Source organism: Schistocerca americana, chromosome 7 (assembly GCF_021461395.2).
Source record: "Schistocerca americana isolate TAMUIC-IGC-003095 chromosome 7, iqSchAmer2.1, whole genome shotgun sequence".
Classification (NCBI taxonomy): Eukaryota; Metazoa; Arthropoda; class Insecta; order Orthoptera; family Acrididae; genus Schistocerca; species Schistocerca americana.
In genome coordinates, this window is record NC_060125.1 from 329856584 (window position 1) to 329879685 (window position 23102).

Below are 23102 nucleotides of genomic sequence, written 5' to 3' on the forward strand. Positions count from 1 at the left end.
TCCCTTCACTACCTGAACAATTTCTTTTATCTCATCATACATTTCATCAATTTCTTCATCATCTGCAGAGCTAGTTGGCATATAAACTTGTACTAATGTAGTAGGCCTGGGCTTCGTATCTATCTTGGCCACAATAATGCGTTCACTATGCTGTTTGTAGTAGCTTACCCGTACTCCAATTTTTTATTCATTATTAAACCTACTCCTGCATTACCTCTATTTGATTTTGTATTTATAACCCTGTATTCACCTGACCAAAAGTCTTGTTCCTCCTGCCACCGAACGTCACTAATTCCCACTATATCCAACTTTAACCTATCCATTTCCCTTTTTAAATTTTCTAACCTACCTGCCCGATTAAGGGGTCTGACATTCCACACTCCGATCCGTAGGACGCCAGTTTTCTTTCTCCTGATAACGACGTCCTCCTGAGTAGTCCCCGCCCGGAGATCCGAATGGGGGACTATTTTACCTCCGGAATATTTTACCGAAGAGGACGCCATCATCATTTATCCATAGTGTAGACCTGCATGCCCTCGGGAAAAAATACGGCCATGGCTTCCCCTTGCTTTCAGCCGTTCGCAGTACCAGCACAGCAAGGCCGTTTTGGTTAGTGTTACAAGGCCAGATCAGTCAATCATCCAGACTGTTGCCCCTGCAACTACTGAAAAGGCTGCTGCCCCTCTTCAGGAACCATACGTTTGTCTGGCCTCTCAACAGATACTCCTCTGTTGTGTTTGCATCTACGATACGGCTATCTGTATCGTTGAGGCACGCAAGCCTCCCCACCAACGACAAGGTCTATGGTTCATGGGGGGTCATACAGAGTATCATGTCAAATATTTGTATCTTAGTACTGGGAGACAATGATTGTTCGCGTCCCGTGATGTACCGCAAGTCACACTTGTCCTCTGGATAGCGCTAAAGAACAATCGCATCAAGGGAAATATCTAAACCCTAGCAGCAGAGACAAGCAGATAATCTGAAGGATCTCCTGACTAAAATGAATTTTTCACAAGACATGGACTCTCTAGGTTCTTTTCAGGACCCTCCAGCTAAAAACTTCGGATCCGTCATAAAGATACGTCACATCAACATTGAAGGCATAAGTAAATCAAAATGCAGGCCTTACAGAAGATTTTGTCAAAATATAGCATCAATGTTGTTGTTGTTCAGGAAACGCATACTGAAAATGAAGAGCAAATGAACAAGAGGGGAAAAACTCCCGGCTTTGAAACACTAGGACCAATGTACCTCTGTGCTTACTGTGTGGCAACAAACGTACAATCATCAGTCAAGAATGGGCATCTGTTTCTGTATCTGATTTCAATGACATTAACTAAGTTACAGTAAAAATAGGAGAACTAACGGTAATTAACGTATACAAACTCCCACCGACCTCTTGGCCTCCACAGGTCATCCCGGTGCCACAACACTCCGCCGTTTACCTCGAAGATCTTAGCAGTCTTCATACACAATAGAAGTATAAGGGAAGTGATGGAAATGATGAAGCCATTGTAAATTGGGTAGAAGACAGATTAGTTTAAATTTGGTGTTTGATGCAAAGGATAAAGGAACGTTCGCATCAGCAGCTTGGAGTCAGGAATATAATCCCGATCTACGCTTTGTAACAAGTAATGAAAATAAATTACCTCTCCAAAGTTCGCGGTCCGTGTTACAAGACTTCCCACGCAGCCAGCAACGTTCAGTCTTAATAGAAGAAATAGAGAGAAATATCCCACTCGTTTCATCCTTTCCACGACCTAGATGGTTCTTCAGAAATGCAAAGTAGGATGTATTTGCTAAAAATCAGGAAACGTATCGTTGCTGGATTCCCTCAAAAGAAAAAACTATGAGAGGCTTGTGGGAGCCACCTTTAAATTCTCTTTTATTCCAGTCTCGTATAATGCGTGGAAGGAACGAAGACCTGTATCTTTCCGTACGAGCTCTGATTTCCTTTATTTTATCGTGGTGATCGTTTCTCCCTATGTAGGTCGGTGTCAACAAGGTATTTTCGTATTAGGAGGAGAAAGTTGGTGATTGGAATTTCGTGAGAGGTTCCCGTCGCAACAAAAAAGTCTTTCTTTTGATGATGTCCAGCAAAATCCTGTATCATTTCAGCGACACTCTCTCCCATATTTCGCGATAATACAAAACTTGCTGCCCTTCTTTGAACTTTTTGGATGTACTCCGCCAATTCTGTCTCGTAAGGATCCCAACCCGCGTAGTAGTATTCTAAAAGAGAGCGAATAAGCGTAGTGTAGGCAGCCTCCTAAGTGTCCTGCCAATAAAACGCAGTCTTTGGTTAGCCTTTCCCACAACATTTTCTATGTTTTCCTTACAATTTAAGATGTTCGTAATTGTAATTAATAGGTATTTAATTGAATTTACGGCTTTTCCTTTTGACTGATTTATCGTGTAACGGAAGCTGAAATGATTGCTTTTACCAATCATGTGTATGACCTCATACTTTTTGTTATTTATGGTTAACTGCCAATAATCTCACCATTCAGAAATTTTTTCTAAGTCGTTTTACAATTTTTTTTATCTTCTGATGATTTTATTAGTCGATAAACGACAGCGTCATCTGCAAACAACCTAAGACGGCTGCTCAGATTGTCTCCCAAATCGTTTGTATAGATAAAGAACAGCGAAGGGCCTATAACACTACCTTTGGGAACACCAAAAATCTCTTCTGTTTTAGTCGATGACTTTCCGTCAATTACTACGAACTGTGACCTCTTTGACAGGAAGACACAAATCCAGTCACAAACTGATACTATATTCCATAGGCACGCAATTTCACTATGAACCGCTTGTGATGTACAGTGTAAAAAGCCTTCCGGGAATCCAGAAATACGGAATCGATTTGAAATCCCTTGTCAATAGCACTCAACAGTTGATGCGAATAAAGAGCTAGTTGTGTTTCACAAGAACTATGTTTTCTATACCTATGCTGACTGTGTGCCAATAGACGGCTTCCTTCGAGGTAATTCATAATGTTCGAACACAATATATGTTCCAGAATCCTGCTTCACATCGATGTTAATGATATGGGCCTATAATGAAGTGGATTACTCCTACTACGTATCTTGAATATATGTGTGACCTGTGCAATTTTCCAGTCTTTGGGTACGGATCTTCCGTCGGGCGAATGGTTGCATATGATTGTGAAGTATGGAGCTAACGCATCCGCATACTCTGAAAGGAACCTAATTGGTATACACTACTCCGAGGATATTTACTTCTACGTTAGTGTTGGCAGCTGTTCTTGATTCGAATTCTGGAATATTTACTTCGTCTTCTTTTGTGAAGGCATTTCGGAAGGCTGTGTTTAGTAACTCTGCTTTGGTATCACTGTCTTCGATAGTATCAACATTGCTATCGCGCAGAGAAGGCATTTGTTTCTTGCTGCTAACATACTTCACGTATGACGAGAATCTCTTTGAATTTTCTGCCAGGTTTCGAGCAAAGTTTCGTTGTGGACACTGTTACAAGCTTCTCGCAGTGAAGTCCACGCTAAATTTCGAGCTTCTGTAAAAGATGACCAGTCTTGGGGATTTTGCGTCTGTTTAAATTTGGCATGTTTGTTTCGTTGTTTCTGCAACGGTGTTGTGACCCGTTTTGTGTACCAAGGAGGATCAGCTCCGTCGTTTGTTAATTTATTTGGAATAAATATCTCAATTGCTGCCGATACTATTTCTTTGAATTCAAGCCTCATCTGGTCTACACTTATATCATTAATTGGAAAGGAGTGGAGATGGTCTCTCAGGAAGGCGTGAAGCGAATTTTTATCTGCTTCTTTGAATAAGTAAATTTTTCGTTTATTTTTGGGAAATTTGGGGGCTACAATATTAAATCCCGCTATGACCACCTTGTGTTTGGGTTGGGCATCATTAAAACGAAGGCGTTTTTTTGTTGCGGTGGAGTCTTCTGACAGAATTTAAATCTCCAATATTTTGTTGATGCCGACTTACATAGGGAGATATGGGTGTTCGCTTTCCCCGCGCGATGAACAAGTTAGGAATAATAGTTATTGGGTAGTTGGTTCGAAAACCCTCTGCCAGGCACTTAAATGTTATTTTGGAGTATCCATATAGATGTAGATGTAAATGAACTAAGGCTCCGACACAGGTTGGAAACGCATAACACCACAGCGCAATATGTCTTGATAAACATGATGGTGTCACCTTAAAGCAGAACAAAAGGGTTTTCCAAAATTCCCCTCCCCAACACCCGATGGCTGTAAAGCAGATGCGCGCCGCAATTTCCACGTTATTCCTCGGTAGAATTAAAAGCGCCCTCCTGTCCATCAGGCAAAGCAGCGTATTCAGAAAGTCGGGATCCAGTCCGCGACTATCCGCTGGACGACTAGGACCCAAACAGCCAGCCATTCACTCCGCCGTTACAAGGATCAGTAAGCAAAATGTCGCCCACAAGTCGCAGTACTGCAATCGATGCTCAACCAACAGCCTTGCTGTAACTCATGCGTGGTTCTTTATACACATGGAGTTCTAGGTCGTTAGATCCTAGTGTGGCGCCCAAGGCACAGTTACCAAGCACCGGCTAAGCATGTGGCGCTAAAATGGCGGATATCGATAAATGTTGCCATGTAAATTTACAGTTGTTTTTAACGCATACCTAAAATATGACTGGATTACCTTAAACGGAATCTTTAATTAAATCAGCTAATTTCTCCTTGTAACATTCATCATAAGTAAATTATTGCACACCAGATCAATGATAAAGGAATTCACCTGACAACGAAATTAAAAATAGATTCAGTGAACTCAATTTATTGTATGTACTTAATGTAGTTCACAAGAAACAAATTTAACGCTTACTGAAATGAGTAAACTAATACCTTGGCTAACTTCCATTGGAGATCTGGAATGTCATTCAAGTGTACAGTAATTTGTACACCAAACATTTTATTTGTGGAAGTTATGTTGTGAACAGGCTAAGGTTAGTGCATAGAGACAGAAAGTACTACAGAAAGATATGTATATGCATCTATTTGCAAAGTTGCAAGCATGTTGATCTATAACTACAACCGTATCTTCGGAGTGAAGAGTGAAATTACTGATAATCTTGACAAATGATTCACCTTTCTGTATGGCTCTCTTCACTGTTACAGCTAAATAACACCATACACATATTCTACAAGTGGCATCTGAAGTGGCTGCTAGATCAGTCATTGGCTCGGTGCCAACAATCCCTCTCTGTCTACCACTAAGTTTAGCTCAGCAAGATGAGAGCCTCTCATCCAATATGAGCACAGATGTGGAGAAAACGTCTAGAAGTGAAGTCTGCCCATGGAGATCCAAACCTGTCAAGATGCCTGCATGAGGAAAGTGCCTGGCTAGTAAGTGAGCGTTTGTAGAGGTCTTCTGGCAATGAGAAACTTTTTACTCTGCGTCTTTTGGCACCGTGAAATTTTGAGTGACTGCATACTAATTCCTGTGACTACCGACCAGCAAAAAGTTATGATACAAAGCACTGGTCTCCCTGCCTTACTTTAGTTTCATATGGTTAATCAGCTAATAAACTTTATAGTCTAGGCGCTCTGAAATGTGTCCAACTTACTCTCTGTCTCTCTCTCTCTCTCTCTCTCTCTCTCTCTCTCTCTTTCTTCTCTCTCTCTCGCTCTCCCTCTCTCTCTGCACACTTCACTACGCTGGCCAGTACGGTAGAACCATTGAAAGCACAGTTGCACTCCATACTCCCACTTTTAAATAATTTATGTGAACCAGTGACAACCAGTTTTACATTACTTTGTAGATTCGGTTTGTTGCCACATGGGCAGGTGTCGACGTAACACTGTCTTCAAAGAAGCTCCAAACTTTCTGTTCTTGTTCTACGTTCTAAGATGTTAACAGCCCGCGTTTTTCAGCCGAGTTTGACTGCCAACTAATAACGTACACAGTTTCAGTTGATCTGGGACTCTCCCGTTCAGGGGCACGCTGCTCGTGAAAATCTGTTGTCCAGCACATCCCTGAGAGGTAATCAGCACAGTCTGACGTCATATATTCGGCGCCTGTGTGGTTTTCTTTCAATTTTTGTTCCACAAAACGTATTCCGACCCCACATTTTACCTGCCTACCGTTTCCCGTCGCGTGGAATACAAATGACGATTCCACAAATATGGCTGGGACACAAATTCTTGTTGGTCCTACAGCGCCTCTCTTATTCTTCACAGAGTCCAGTCTGTTTCCACGGTGGCTTCTCATTTATATATGCAAGCAATTTAGCTTGGGAAATCTCAGTCTAAGTAGCTAACTACTCATAATCACTGGTACTAATCATCATTTATTTAACCAGGTGAGATTAGTTTATTCCGGTTTGATTTGGCTTTTTCTTATGGGTTTTACATAGGTTTTGGGACAGTTTGGATAAAACGGCTTTGTAGCTTCACTTCTACGTACTGTTGTTAGTTTTATGCAGATGCAGTTGAATTCAGTCTTGTTAAATGTGTAAGCACATAAAGAAAATATACCTTTAAGTGTCACTCACTGTTTAGCGAAGGAGAGGATTCTGCCAAAGGTACACATGATTTACTACATTCCTTGTCGGTCTAATAACCCACAATACATTCACGGATTTCCTTGCTGGCGTAAGAGGTTCAGCTAATTTTCTGAACACTGATTTTCATTTATGGTACGAGCTATGAACCCACTTACTCCCTTTTAAAATGAATTCGAAAATTTCTATTCTTGTGTTAACCTCAATTCTCTCTTACTGTCCTTACAAAACGATGCATTATTGCTTTTATTACTTAACCACTCATTGATGTCTTAAGCACTATTACACTTTTCTAATTCTTTTCTAAAGTATCGATTAATTATTAACTATCACTTAAAAACAAAGGTTTTAAAATTTAACCCATCCACTCCGTTTTAGAAATATATTCATTAGGGCCTGTAAACACAGTAAAACACACATGAAAGTATATCATCACGCAACAACAAACGTTGCAGAAAATACATAGGAAACCAAAGACATATAAATGCAGGAGCACACATAGCACAATACACTTCTTAACTTAAGGTATACGTACCACAAAATTTCAAATTTTCATGTAGACCTCACATTGTGTTGTACACATCTATAAATAGTGATACAAAGGGCATGATCAAATATTAAGTAATATTAAGTTCGAAACAAAGAAGAATATTACAGCTTACATTCAAAATACTTACGATTATGACAATATTGTCAGATATTAGCTTTCAACCAAAGCAAACATCTCAATAGTGTTCATTGTTCATGACGAAGACCTGCAGGACAGTCTCGGTTATTTAAATCCTAGATTTAACATCAATTTACACTGAAAAAAGCAGATGTAAGACAGTTGTTGGTATTGGGTATAAAACAAGTTTATCACACAATACAGCCGAGGTCACGTGTTTGGTAGAAGAGGTACAGAATTAGTTTCTGGGTAAGGTTCACTGTTATGAGTCTAGTTTGTCGTGAATCACAAATATTTGTTTGATAAGAAGGTGAACTGGATGAAATGCAAGATTGTTCTCAACATAAAATTTCTCCTTATTGTCTGGGTTGCACATACATATGAAATCATTGTTTCATCTGATTACAGTAACAGTGACTGTAATCTGGCTTAAAAGAGTTCAAGTTCTTGTCATTATCAAAGCTGTTTTTTGTTTATGTTTTGGGTACATGTGTAAGAACAATGTATAATGACGTCTCCTAACTTGATAGTGTCTCCCCAGTTGAGTGCTTTAGTATCATTTTGGTGCCTAACATCCTGAGTCTTGTTTAGCGTTCTTTTGACGAGCAGTTGGGATCTCCTCTCGCTTTATCCAAAATGTTATATGTTAAAATGAAATGCACGTATCTTTCGTGTACTTCGTTATAGAACTGTGAGTATATTTGTGATTGTTTCAGAGTTCGTTCTTTACTCAACAAGTCCATTCAGCAAACGGGCAACACAGAGTGGTTCGTTGACAGTAACTACATGCAGACAGCACAGGATTTTACTTAGGTAGGCAGGACTGCTGGAGCAGGCCTGTATTGAGGTTTTTGTGGATCAGACGTCCAGCTGGCCGCTCGCTCATGGTGAGGTAGTGACGGGTTCACAGCCTGCAAGATTAGTGGTGAACTGGTAGCCCACATTGTCCTTGGGGTGGCTTGCCTGGGTTAGCACACAGCGACCGGTACCGTGGCATGTGCCACTACTGAGTGCCCTACCGGAAAAGTTTCTCATGCCACACGGGATGCATCAGACCATTAAGTAACTCATTTGTTATTCGTTCTTCATGCCCTGTGTCACATTCCATCTGCAGCTCCATGTGCCTCCCTCCTCTGCGTCACTAGTGTCATCTAACAGTTTAACAATGCTTATATTAATATAAAACTCATAGAAAGGACACAACAATCTTTCAGACCCAAACATTCATCCTCACAAACGGGTATTCTTCATACCTGTACATATTTGTTATTACACGTTACTGCAAACGATTTTAAATTCAAATTTGATCACATATGCAGCTCTGGACGGAGCCAAGCGGCAGACGGCTAGGGAACTGCCGTCCCATGCTTAGTTTGACGTTAACAACACAACACAAAAATATGCGTTATAGTGGTGCTATTACTGCGAAGCATGACCTGCTGATGAGTAGAGTGGCGTTGTGTTCAACGATGATTCACTGTTCTTCACTACGCTTATTGTGCCGACCTGGTGGTAGATTCCATTCTTGCAATATTTTGGAAAGGCAGAACGGTGTTACTCCTCGCATTATGGTGGTGGTAGCCATCGGGTATGACTTCAGGTCATAGACGGAAGTGATTGAGGAAAATATAATGGTGTATGGTGGGGTCACGGAAATCCTGTATCCTCATGTGTTTCCTCACATGTCATAGTACCGTGTTTCCATTTTTCAGTAGGACAATGCTTGTCAACACAAGGCCCTTTCTCCATGAACTGTCTGTCTGACGTTCAAATGTTCAAATGTGTGTGAATTCCTAAGGGACCAAACTGCCGACGTCATCGGTCCCTAGGCTTGCACACTACTTAAACTAACTTACGCTAAGGACAACATACACACTCATGCCCGAGGGAGCACTCGAACCCCCGGCGGGAGGGGCCGCTCAATTCGTGACACTGTGCCCCTAACCGCGCGACCACTGAACGGCATTGTCTAATGTTGAGGTACTTAGGTGCCCCGCAGGATTCTCAGATCTGCCCCCAGTGCAACATGTATGAGACCCAGCTTGGGCATAAACTTTGTCTGTGCTGCAGCAACCAGAATATCAATGACCGATTACAACAGTTGTGGGTCAGGTTGCCAAAGAAAAAGATACAATGGCTTTGTGTCACACTTTCCGTAGTCACCAGTCCATACATCCAGGCCAAAATAAGTGGAAAGGCATGCTGGTAATTTCGCTCATACTGTCAAGTTCTTTGTACATTTGACTCGATATTGTAAACATTGAGACAACGATGAAGTCTCATGTCGTTTATCTCCCCCCGCCCTGCGTGGTAGCCGCGCGGTCAAGGGCGCCATGTCACGGTGCGCGCGGCTCCCCTTGTTGGAGGTTCGAGTCATTGGTGTGTTTGTGTTGTCCTTAGCGTAAGTTAGTTTACGTTAGATTAAGCAGTGCGTACGCTTAGGGACCGATGACCTCAGCAGTTTGATCCCATAAGACCTTACCACAATTTTTTTTTTATCTCCTTCCCCTACACACTCCTCCTGGGCGCTTCTCTATTTCTGTCAGTCAATGTACAGTGAAATGAACTTCTTCTTTCCTCTTCCTGCCAGGAATCACAACGTGAAGTTCGTCCATTCAATATTCACTAACTACAATTTAGAAGAACAAAATGGTTCAAATGGCTCTGAGCACTATGGGACTTATTTTCTGAGGTCATCAGTCCCCTAGAACTTAGAACTACTTAAACCTAATTAACCTAAGGACATCACACACATCCATGCCCGAGGCTGGGTTCGAATCTGTGACCGTAGGGGTCGCGCGGCTCCATACTGTAGCGCCTAGAACCGCTCGGCCACTCCGGCCGAATTAGAAGAACACCCTCTAGATCATAATGAGTGTGTTCGTTTTATTTTGACTATCAAATTCGATCTGATGGAAGTCTAATTTTCAAAAGGAAAATGCGACAGTTATTTATTGTTATACACGTTGTTACTAGTGACTGCCGACGATGTAGTGAACAACACTACATTAGGAATTACGAAGTCTGCAGACCAATAATTATACCTACTACAAGCCGTGTGTTATTAGGTTGTACCGTACCTCTAAGTATGTATCCAAGGTTCTCGGGTGTCCAACCGGATCCGATCGTAGAAGTTCCACGATATATGGCGAGTAACCGTTCCGCCATTATCAGGTGGTGCTGATGGAATTCCAAATATCGTGGAACTTCGACGATCGGATCCGGCTGGACACCCGAGAACCTTGGATACAGCTCACTCGCCGGGAAAGCCTCGGATCACTTATTACCTCCAAGTATATTTGGCAAGCGCAAGCCATTAGGGCTTCATTTTCCGTGGGCAACAAGTCAGATGTTAAAGCGTAGATACATGGATGCAAAACCGAAAATCTGTACTGACAGGCCTAGTCCACTTCCGGATGCAGTCACGATCGTTGAAAGGACATTAGATAGTAAATTATGTAACGTGTTTGTGGGTCGACTGTTCGATACAGAGAGAAAAAAAAACGACCAACAGAATGATGCATGTGCTTATTAAGGTGTCACATATAAAAATATCATGACTTATACCCGTTACATTCCATATATTGTTATGTTGTCACATACACAATATTTATTTTTAAATTTCTTATACCTAGATGTAAAACGGTATTCTACTGGGTTAAAAGAAAAGTATCGCCGTTCTGGGAAATGCAAAGAAGGGGACTGGAATGAGTCTAAAAGAAAAATACCAGGTCTTCCAGCCAGAAAGGAAACAGAGCAGAGACTGTGCACGCGCATAAAATAGAGGCGTACGACCGTACGCAGGTGGACACGGCGCTGCGCGGACTACGTATGTTAATGCAGGCTATCTCGCTGATCCCCCCCAAACGCGGGCTCAGGCCTCCTCCCCCTCTTGAGCTGCACTCTGCGCCGGCACAGCAGGCAGGGCAGGGCAGGCCGGCCTTGTTGGTTTTTATTTCGCCTCGGCTGCCGCGGAGCGCTACGGCGGCTCCGTGCTAGCTAGCGCTCCGCTTGCCTGCCCCGCCCCGGCCGATAGGATCAGTGACATATGCGCGCGCAGAATTAGCCGTGTAATAGCAGATAGCCGACGCCTGCAGTATTACCATTACCGCCATTATCGCTCCCGGCTCGCCCCCAAATCTCCGCCGCTACGTTCCTCACACAGGGCCAGCCCCTGCGCCCCTTTCGTTGGGACCCTTTCGTACACTCCCGGATGCAGGAGTTCGATATGAGGGGTAAGTGAGGCTTTCAACTGAAACTATATACGCTGATGTGGCAAGATCCATGGGTAAGCGATATACACACTACTGGCCAGTAAAATTGCTACACCAAGAAGAAATGTAGATGATAAACTGGTATTCATTGGACAAATATATTATACTAGAACTGACATATGATTACATTTTCACGCAATTTGGGTGCATAAATCCTGAGAAATCTGTACCCAGAACAACCACCTCTGGCTGTAATAACGGCCTTGATACGCCTGGGCATTGAGCCAATCAGAACTAGGATGGCGTGTACAGGTGCACCTGCCCATGCGGCTTCAACACGATACCACAGTTCATCAAGAGTAGTCACTGCCGTATTGTGACGAGCCAGTTGCTCGGCCACCAATGACCACACGTATTCTATTGGTGATACAACTGGAGAATGTGCTGCCCAGGACAGCAGTAGAACATTTTCTGGCTCCAGAAAGGCCCGTATAGGACTTGCAACATGCGGTCGTCCATTATCCTGCTCAAATGCAGGGTTTCGCAGGGATCGAAAGAAGGATAGAGCCACTGGTCGTAACACATCTGAAATGTAACGTCCACTGTTCAAAGTGCCGTCAATGCGAACAAGAGGTGACCGAGACGTGTAACCAATGGCACCCCGTACCATCACTCCGGGTGATACGCCAGCATGGCGAAGACGAATACACGCTTCCAATGTGCGTTCACCGCGATGTCGCCAAACACGGATGCGACCATCATGATGCTGTAAACAGAACCTAGATTCATCCGAAAAAATGACGTTTTGCCATTCGTGCACCCAGGTTCGTCGTTGAGTACACCATCGCAGGCGCTTCTGTCTGTGATGCAGCTTCAAGGGTAACCGCAGCCATGGTCTCCGAGCTGACGGTCCATGCTGCTGCAGACGTCGTCGAACTGTTCGTGCAGATGGTTGTTGTCTTGCAAAGGTCCCCATCCGTTGACTCAGGGATCTAGACGTGGCTGCACGATCCGTTTACGCCATGCGGATAAGATGCCTGTCATCTCGACTGCTAGTGATACGACGACGTTGGGATCCAGCATGGCGTTCCGTATTACCCTGCTGCACCCACCGATTCCATATTCTACAAACAGTCATGGGATCTCGACCAACGCGAACGGAAATGTCGTGAAACGATAAACCGCAATCGCGATAGGCTACAATCCGACCTTTATCAAAGTCGGAAACGTGGGGGTATGCATTTCTTCTCCTTACACAACAACGTTTCAACAGGCAACGCCGGTCAACTGCTGCTTGTGTATGAGAAATCGGCTGGAAACTTTCCTCATGTCAGCACGTTATAGGTGTCGCCACCGGCGCCAACCTTGTGTGAATTCTCTGGAAAGCTAATCACTTGCATATCACAGCATCTTCTTCCTGTCGGTTAAATTTCGCGTCTGTAGCACGTCATCTTCGTGGTGTAGCAATTTTAATGGCCAGTAGTGTACATAAGGCTTTAGTATCGCGTACACTAAGTATAAAAGGGCAGTGCATTCGCGTATCTGTCATTTGTACTCAGGTGATTCATGTGTGGATTACGACGTTATTATGACCGCATGACGAGCACTAACGGACTTTGAACGCTCAATGGCAGTAGGAACTAGACGCATGGGATATTCCACTTTGGAAATCGTTAGTAAATACCAAATTTCAGGCATTACCTCTCACCACGGATAACGCAGGGACCGACGGCCTTCACTTAATGACCGAAAGCAGCGGCGTTTCTTTAGATGTTGTCAGTGCTAACACACAAGCAACCCCTCGTGAAAGAACCTCAGCAAGCAACGTATCCGTTAGGACAGTGCGGCGATGTTTGCCTTTAATCGGCTATGGCAGCAGACGATCGACGCTGGTGCCTTTGCTAGCAGTTCGACATCGCGTGTAGCGCCTTTCCTGGGCTCATGACCATATCAGTTGGACCCCATACTATTGCAAAACCGTGGCCTGGTCAGATTAGTCTCGATTTCAGATGGTAAGAGGTGGTGATTCAGTTCGAGAGTAGTGCAAACCCCACGAAGCCATGAACAAATGTTGTTAATAAGGCACTGTGCAAAGTAGTGGCGACTGTCTGTAGGCTGTGCCTACATCGAATGGACTGAAACCTCTGGTCCAACTGAACCGATCATGCACTGGAAATGGCTATGCTCGGCTACTTGGACACCATTTGCAGCCATTTGTGTACTTTACGTTCACAAGCAACGATGGAATTTATTTTGGATGATAGGGCGACACGTCACATTCCGCGATTGTTCGTGATTGGTTTGACGAACATTTTCGATAATTCGAGCGGAAGACTTGGCTCCCAGATCGCCCAACAAGACACCCGTCGAAAATTTATGGGACATTTTAGAGAGGTCAGATGGCACACAACATCTTCCCTTGGCAAAACGTTCGCAATATCCATGACAACAGAGGCAGCAAGACTCACTACTTCTGCAAAGGTTTTCCAGTGAGTAGGTGAGGCCATGCGACCTCGAGGTACTGCGCTACGTCGGCCATAAAAAGGACAAACATGGTATTAGGAAATATCCCACGGCTTTCCTCACCTCAGTGTACAGCCTGAAGGTTTCCGTGGCGTATAGATGCGAAACTTGAAATACTCCCGTGGAAACACGAGACACATGTAACGGTAACAGATGCTAGTGCTTAGGCTTGCTGACGACGTATCTATTTAAGGCCAGACGTACGGAAGACATGCAGCGTTTTCAGCGAAGGAGTACCGGATTTCGGAATTAAATACATCGAAAACTGAGACCGAATGACTGAAATTCCCTCCTTCCACCCCTCCCCCCCCCTCCCAAATTTTCATCAGCAAAGTAGAACATCATAATGTAATATTTCCTCGAGACTAAGGTTCGTATCTCTATTAATATGACACTGAACAACAATCAACTAAAAATGCAGCCCAATAACAATCATAAACATAAGAGGTCCCATATTATGCCAGTAGCGGCCGCCTGCAGTGTCATGAAAAGTCTGGTTACAGATTAATACAGTTTATTTGTAATATAAAAAAGTAATGTACATACAACAACAAAATGCAAATATTTTAAAACCCTGCAACCCAACCGTTCTCTGGAACGGTAATGAAACATTACAACAGTTATTAATAAATAATACTTTCATGGACAAGAAAAAGCTCTACATATCTTTAAAACGAACTTTAAATAAAAGTTTAACGGTATAAGTTAATGGTGACGCAATATTTATTCAACAGTTGATTTGCTTGTAAGAAATTAAATTCTAGCTGTAACCGTCCAGCAGCAAAATATTTTGCGAACAATTACTGGCGCAAGCTAATGGAACTATGATTGCAAGTAGGAGTAATTAACTAAGAGTTCAGCACCACCTAAGATAGTATAGTAAAATTTATATCACTAAAAAATAGATTGAAACTATTTTAACAGGGAATATAATAAAAAAAACCTATTTGTCAGGTCCAGTTAAAACATCGGCTGATAAAGAAATCATACAAAATTCACAGACATGTAATAGATGCCAGTGCTATTAGGCATACGGCGAAATGCACTAGAACGATTAGGTCACACTGGCGGTGGGCAATGTTTTATAGACTTGCAGGTGGTTCAAATCGTCCAAATGGCTCTGAGCGCTATGGGACTTAACTTCGGAGGTCATCAGTCCCCTAGAACTTAGAACTACGTAAACCTAACTAACCTAAGGACATCACACACATCCATGCCCGATGCAGGATTCGAACCTGCGACCATAGCGGTCGCGCGTTTCCAGACTGTAGCACCTAGAACTGCTCGGACACTCCGGCCGTCTTGCAGGTGGTCACCCTTATAACGGCCAAGTGGAGTTCACGTTTATTCAACCTCATAGAGTAACTTCCCACCAGGTAAAATACCTTCCGATATGACACTGACTTCCCACCAGGTAAAGTACCTTCCGATGTGACACCAACTAAAGGCGCTGAGCATCCACTGTATACCACCTATGCGACCCACACAACGGCGCTGCCCAGTGCTGTTAACAACGGCCGACACAGTTCGCTGCAACGACGAGCTTCCTTCATACCGGGCGCCGTACCTCCACGGAAGCTCTTCCACGACCGATTAATAACTCTCCATGCAGAAAAGGTACCCTTCCGCTGATATAGCTTCCAGTTATTTCATTTCGAATAGAAGTGTTATTATATATGCATGCGTACACATCGCTCGATGTCCACTGCAGTTTACCACAACTATTAAAGTACATTGAAATTCGAACGTAGCACAGCAAGCGGCGAGTTTTACACGGCGGAAGGAAAGCAGCGCCCTCTGGGGCCGACCACGGATGAGTGCAGTGGACGGTACGTTTATTGTGAAAGCTGTAAGCGTTTTCTACAGAGGATTCGAAAAATCTGCTAATAGGTTGCGCTGTAAATACAATACGTAGTGCCTATGAATAGTGTGGCGCTGCTGAGAGCGATCGTTACCACCGTTGAAATAGGAAGGGACGTTAGGGTACTGAATGATGTGGTTAGAAGTATGTAGCCGGCCGCTGTGGCAGAGAGGTTCTAGGCGCTTCAGTCTGAAACCGCGCTCCTGCTGCGGTCGCAGGTTCGAATCCTGCCTCGGGCATGGATGTGTGTGAGGTCCTTCGGTTAGTTAGGTTTAAGTAGTTCTAAGTCTAGGGCACTGATAACCTCAGATGTTAAGTCCCATGGTGCTCAGAGCATTCTGAACCATTTTTTGAAGAATATACAGGGTGTTACAAAAAGGTTCGGCCAAACTTTCAGAAACATTCCTCACACACAAAGAAAGAAAATATGTTATGTGGACATGTGTCCGGAAACGCTTACTTTCCATGTTAGAGCTCATTATATTCTTTCTCTTCAAATCACATTAATCATGGAATGGAAACACACAGCAACACAACGTACCAGCGTGACTTCAAACACTTTGTTACAGGATATGTTCAAAATGTCCTCCGTTAGCGAGGATACAAGCATCTACCCTCCGTCGCATGGAATCCCTGATGCGCTGATGCAATCCTGGAGAATGGCGTATTGTATCACAGCCGTCCACAATACGAGCAGAAAGAGTCTCTACATTTGGTACCGGGGTTGCGTAGACAAGAGCTTTCAAATGCCCCCATAAGTGAATGAGGGTTGAGGTCAGGAGAGCGAGGAGGCCATTGAATTGGTCCGCCTCTACCAATCCATCGGTCACCGAATCTGTTTTTGAGAAGCGTACGAACACTTCGACTGAAATGTGCAGGAGCTCCATCGTGCGTGAACCACATATTGTGTCGTACTTGTAAAGGCACATGTTCTAGCAGCACAGGTAGAGTATCCCGTATGAAATCATGATAACGTGCACCATTGAGCGTAGATGGAAAAAGATGGGGCTCAATCAAGACATCACTAACAATGCTTGCCCAAACGTTCACAGAAAATCTGTGTTGACGACGTGATTGCACAATTGCGTACGGATTCTCATCAGCCCAAACATGTTGATTGTGAAAATCTACAAAGTGATCACGTTGGAATGAAGCCTCATCCGTAACGAGAACATTTGCACTGAAATGAGAATTGACACAATGTTCGATGAACCATCCGCAGAAGTGTACCCGTGGAGGCCAATCAGCTGCTGATAGTGCCTGCACACGCTGTACATGGTACGGAAACAACTGGTTCTCCCGTAGCACTCTCCATACAGTGACGTAGTCAACGTTACCTTGTACAGCAGCAACTTCCCTGACGCTGACATTAGGGCTATCGTCAACTGCACGAAGAATTGCCTCGTCTATTGCAGGTGTCCTCGTCGATCTAGGTCTTCCCCAGTCGCGAGTCAGAGGCTAGAATGTTCCGCGCTCCCTAAGACGCCGATCAATTGCTTCGAACGTCGTCCTGTCGGGACACTTTCGTTCTGGAAATCTGTCTCGATACAAACGTACCGTCCCACGGCTATTGCCCCGTGCTAATCCATACACCAAATGGGCATCTGCCAACTCCGCATTTGTAAACATTGCACTGACTGCAAAACCACGTTCCTGATGAACACTAACCTTTTGATGCTACGTACTGATGTGCTTGATGCTAGTACTGTAGAGCAATGACTCGCACGTCAACACAAGCACCGAAGTCAACATTACCTTCCTTCAACTGGGCCAACTGGCGGTGAATCGAGGAAGTACAGTACATACTGACGAAACTAAAGTGAGCTCTAACATGGAAATTAAGCGTTTCCGGACACATGTCCACATAAAAAATGGTTCAAATGGCTCTGAGCACTATGGGACTCAACTGCTGTGGTTATCAGTCCCCTAGAACTTAGAACTACTTAAACCTAACTAACCTAAGGACATCACACACATCCATGCCCGAGGCAGGATTCGAACCTGCGACCGTAGCAGTCGCACGGTTCCGGACTGCGCGCCTAGAACCGCGAGACCACCGCGGCCGGCACATGTCCACATAACATCTTTTCTTTATTTGTGTGTGAGGAATGTTCCGTGAAAGTTTGGCCGTACCTTTTTGTAACACCCAGTATATTACACTGAGCGACGTGTTTTTCTGCTACTGTAATACCACGGGTTAGAACACAGTCCTATAGCTGCCGGCGCAGTTTTCTAATTCAATTTAGTGTTCTAAAAGAACTCGTTGCGAAGACCCTTCGCCTTTAATTATCACCATTCCCAAGCCGTTCACCAAGTTTCAACAGACGGGCAGCTTAGCTGATGATCCAACGGGGAATGTTCGCCCCAGGCAAGCTGTACCTACTTCCTTGAGTTATTCAGCAAAATCCATGGAAATACGTCCAAAGAATTGCATCATAGGCTGGTTTGAAGCGATCTAGCACGCAGAAAATCGTGAGAGTGAGGCCAAAAATACTGATGCAGAACCCAACCATGTTTGTATTCAAAATCCAAAGCCATCAGGCCATATCTGAACGAGGTATGCGACAGAGGGCTGAATTTACGAACGAGATTCTCACAGTGATTCATAATGAGAGATCTGTTGCTGGTTTCGTCTGGTTCACAGATGAAGCACCTTTCCACTTGAATAGAGTATTGCCTAAACAACATTGATGACTTTGGTGTTTTGAAAATACCCATTTGTGTGAAGCGAAACCACTGTATTCCCCAGGAGTTTCTGTTTGGGCTACGATATGGTTGTTGATCTTCCTTCCATACGAGAAACGATCACTAGTGGGAAGTCACGTTGCATTGTGGAACAATTTTTCGCCACACAGGTGGTGTACGAAGGTGGACCAGGCAGCGATTGGTACATGCAAGATGCCAAAGCGCACCGCACCGAACATGTGTTTGGCTTTCTAGATTACGTCGGAAATACAGTGATTGCGTTGGTTTTTTGCAAATTTATTCAAAAATGGCTCTGAGCACTATGGGACTTAACTACTGAGGTCATCTGTCCCCTAGAACTTAGAACTACTTAAACCTAACTACCCTAAGGACATCACACACATCCATGCCGGAGGCAGGATTCGAACCTGCGACCGTAGCGGTCACGCGGTTCCAAACTGACGCGCTTAGAACCGCACGGCCACACCGGCCGGCTGCAAATTTATTCTCATATAGGTGGCCTGTCCTCCGTATTCGCTGGATCTGAATCCTTGTGTCTAATTTTTCGCAGAACATTGGAAGGCACCGTCTATGGGAACCGTCCCATCATGGTGGACGAGCTAGAATCGGCCATCTGTGTGGCATCCGAATCCGTTTCCGTTCAGATGACATGTTTCATTGTTCGTTTGCGCCACCTCCCTACTGCCATTGGCGACCTTTCCGAAAAGACTGTAATGTGATTAGAAATACAGCTTACAGACGCCTAGTTTATGCACGCTGATACAGTACGAGATGCAAAGCTTTCAGAAAAAACATACGTTTTAATAATAAATGAAAAGCACCTGGTGCTTTTCATTTATTATTATAATGTTGTTCTACCAAGAACCCACGGAAGATTCTGTTAACATACATTTTATTGTACTAGTCTATCGATTTTAGTTTTCGAGATATTTAAATTTAAAGTCAGGGATTCATTCGCTGGGCACTCTTTAGGAGGCATTTTCAAACGAATTGGCAGCAAAGAAAATAATTTATGTTTCTGCAAAGGAAGAAGAGTAACGAATTACCTCCGATTAAGCTTGAGAACGACTCAGTAGTGGAGGAAGTGAAAGAATTCCATAGGGAACAACATTTCCTGTATAGATTGTTATTAAATGCGTTTAACAAATCACTATCGCTATTTCATCTTTTGTGCTCTTCTCAACTAACAGATCACAATGAAGTGGGTAAATATGTACTCATTCCAGAAGACAACGGCCCCGTGTCAGTTAATTGTGATCTTCAATCCAAGGGCTAGTTTGTACAGTTCTCTTTATCTCCTAATAACAACCGCAATCCACGACCACTTGCATCTGCTAATTGCAATTACGTGTCCTCTGTCGACAATTTTCATCCGTCACATTTCTCTTGACAATTCCTTCATATGTCTCACTAAGTTTCCTGTCAACCCATCACTTCTTTCAGTCAAATTATGCCATAAATTTCTTTCCCAGTTCGATTACCTTCTCATTACTTACGTGATTTACCCCGTAATCTTTTCTTTTTTCTGGCATACTTACCGTAAACTTTTCATTTCCGTTAACCGCTACACTCCACATTTCTTATGAAAGGATTTCATAACGTTAAATTTATATTTGATATTAGCGAAGCCGCCTTTTCCAGAAATGATGTGTGTGCTATACGAAGCCTGCATTTTATATCCTCTCTGCTTCGGACCAGTGGCTTGGTGTCCTAACGTGTAGAGCATTTGACTCCGGCCCTATAGGTTTCGGCTTAAAAGCCGGATGGGCTTGGCGACTTTTCCTCGTTTCGGTTCCTGCAGGACGGTCCCAGGTTCGCTCAGCTTGCTATCAAATGATGAGCGAGGAACATTTCCCCGGACCCCTACTAGTCGCGCCAGTCTTAACGTTTACTACCACGGACATTATTTATTTTACTGCTCAAACAGCAAACCTCAAATCCACTCGTTTGACCATAACCTGACTTAATTTGCGTAAGTTTCCTCTACATTTGCGTCTTCATCTACTGACTACTCTGCAATTAACACTTAACGCCCTGCCAGAGAGCACATCGAACGACTTTCACAATATTTCTCTACCGTTCCACTATCAGTGCGCTAGTAAACAAACACTTAAATCCATCCGTGCAAGCTCTGATTTCTCTTATTTCATTGCAGTGATAATTGTTCCCTGTGTGGGTGTCAAAAATTATTTTCGAATTCGGAAAAGAACGTTGGAGATAATAATTCGCTTTAGGGTCTTTCCGCAGCGAAAGACATCTTTGTTTGATGATTGCCACTCCAGCTCGCAAATCATATCCGTTACACTCATTCCCCACTTTGCGATAATACAAAACGATCTGTCTTTTTTTAACTTTGTCCGTGTCTCCGTCAATCTTTCCTTGTACAAATTGCCTTCCTCGTTCGCATGAGTTCGCAGCCGCGCTAAGGAGTGCGCTGTATATGTAGGGGACGGGGTGATGGAATTGAGACACGGCAAGTGGGGCGCTGCCACGGCGACAAGTGAGTGCTTGACATCCTCCGATCACGGTGTCAAGGGGGTTACGCAACTCGAATTTGTAGCGGGACAGACTGACTTTGGGCGTTCTTAGTGTAAAGCTCACTCAGGTCTTCCGGAACTGATTAATCTGCCATGTAGTAATCTAGTTGCTACTGATAGCTGATTTGTGAGCGCAGAGTTAAACCTCCTTGTTGCTTGATCGTCTACTGTGAATTTCAGCTCCGAGAAGACCATTTCCTGTCTGAAAAGGGAAACTGAACTCTTACAAGTGAGCGCGAGTTTCGCCGCCATGTAAGAAATCTGCCTGCCTCGTTCCAGTGCCTTTGTAGTTAGGAGTGGGCCGGCCGGTGTGACCGAGTGGTTCTAGGCGCTTCAGTCTGGAACCGCGCGACCGGTGCGGTCGCAGGTTCGAATCCTGCCTCGGGCATGGATGTGTGTGATGCCCTTAGGTTAGTTAGCTTTAAGTAGTTCTAAGTTCTAGGGACTGATGACCTAAGATGTTAAGTCCCATAGTGCTCAGAGCCATTTTTTGAGTTAGGAGTGGAGCCGAGTTGAGTTGAAAATTTCTTAGCCAATTCCCAGCGGCACTTCTGGAATTATTTTCTATTGCACTATCTTTTGTAATGCCCAGAATGCGTGTGCATCTCTCTGAGTTCTGTAACTGCGACAGAATTGAGCGTCCAGTGGTGACATGAACTAAGACGCTCTTTAACCTGTTCCAGCATCACGTATAGTGTGGTATGCCACCTTATAGGCCTCTTGGATCGTAGTGCCTTCGAAACCCTGTTTCTAAATGCCACGCCGACCTGCACCGTCATCGCCGAGGAGATCTCCGCTAGTGAAGTTACATAATTGTAATATGTTGGCTGTTTCACGCAACTGCTATTTTCCTCATTCTAAAGGCCTAAGCAGTCTGTGGAGGTTGCCACTCGCTAACTTACGTAATTGTAATCTAGCAACTCTTTTATGTAACTGCTGCTTCTGTCATTCTAAGGGCCTAAGCGGACAGTCATTCCATGTCAGTTTTGTACCCCTTGTTTAATAAAAAATAACACGTTTTTAAACGTGGCTAAATTTTTAAAGTATTTTCACATTAAAAGTTTACGGTTTATACGGCTGTCTATAAAGAGTTACAATTTGATAAGTGGCACTATTTCGTATTATAACAACAGTGTATCAAGGCTGTTGTTCCCCTTTTAACTACCTCTTAAAGTAATTGTTGCTGAGCTCAGAAATTGTTTCTCTTCGTATATACAGCGCTTTTTTTTATCGATAATAAAGTTTGTTAAATGGTGAATGATGTGTATATAGAACCCTGACCCAGTCGTTTTATGTGCTTGACTTTCATTAAGCTGCAGACTTGAATGGTGACATTTCAAATCCAATCTCGTAAGATACCATACTCTACTCTAGCAGCGTACTGTGAGCAGTCTCTGTAGTAGACTCGTTGCGTCTCCTGAGTGCTACACTGAAGCGCCAAAGAAACTGTTATAGTCACGCATATTCAAATACAGAGCTATGTAAACAGGCAGAATACGCTCTGCGGTTGGTAACACCTATGACTCTTAGTACTATGGGACTTAACATCAGAGGTCATTAGTCCCCTGGACTTAGAACTACTTGAACCTAACTAACCTAAGGAGATCACACACATCCATGCCCGAGGCAGGCTTCTAACCTATGACCGCAGCAGCAGCGCGATACCGGACTGAAGTGCCTAGAACCGCTCGACCATATCGGCCGGCTGGTAACGTCTATATAAGACAACAAGTGTCTGGCGCAGTTGTTAGGTCAGTTACTGCTGCTGCAATGGCAGTTTCTAAACGTTTAAGTTAGTTTAAACTTGATGTTAAAGTCGGCGCACGAGCGAGGGACACAGCACATCAGGTGATGAAGTGGGCATTTTCCCTCACGACCATTTCACGAGTGTACCGTGAATATCAGGACTCCGGTGAAACATCAAATCTCAGACAGTGCTGCAGCCGGAAAAATATTCTGCAAGAACAGAGCCAACGACGACTGAACAACGTGACAGAAGAGCAGCTCTTCCGCAAACTGCAGCAGATTTCAATGCTGGGCATCAAGTGTCAGCGTGCGAACCGTTCAACGAC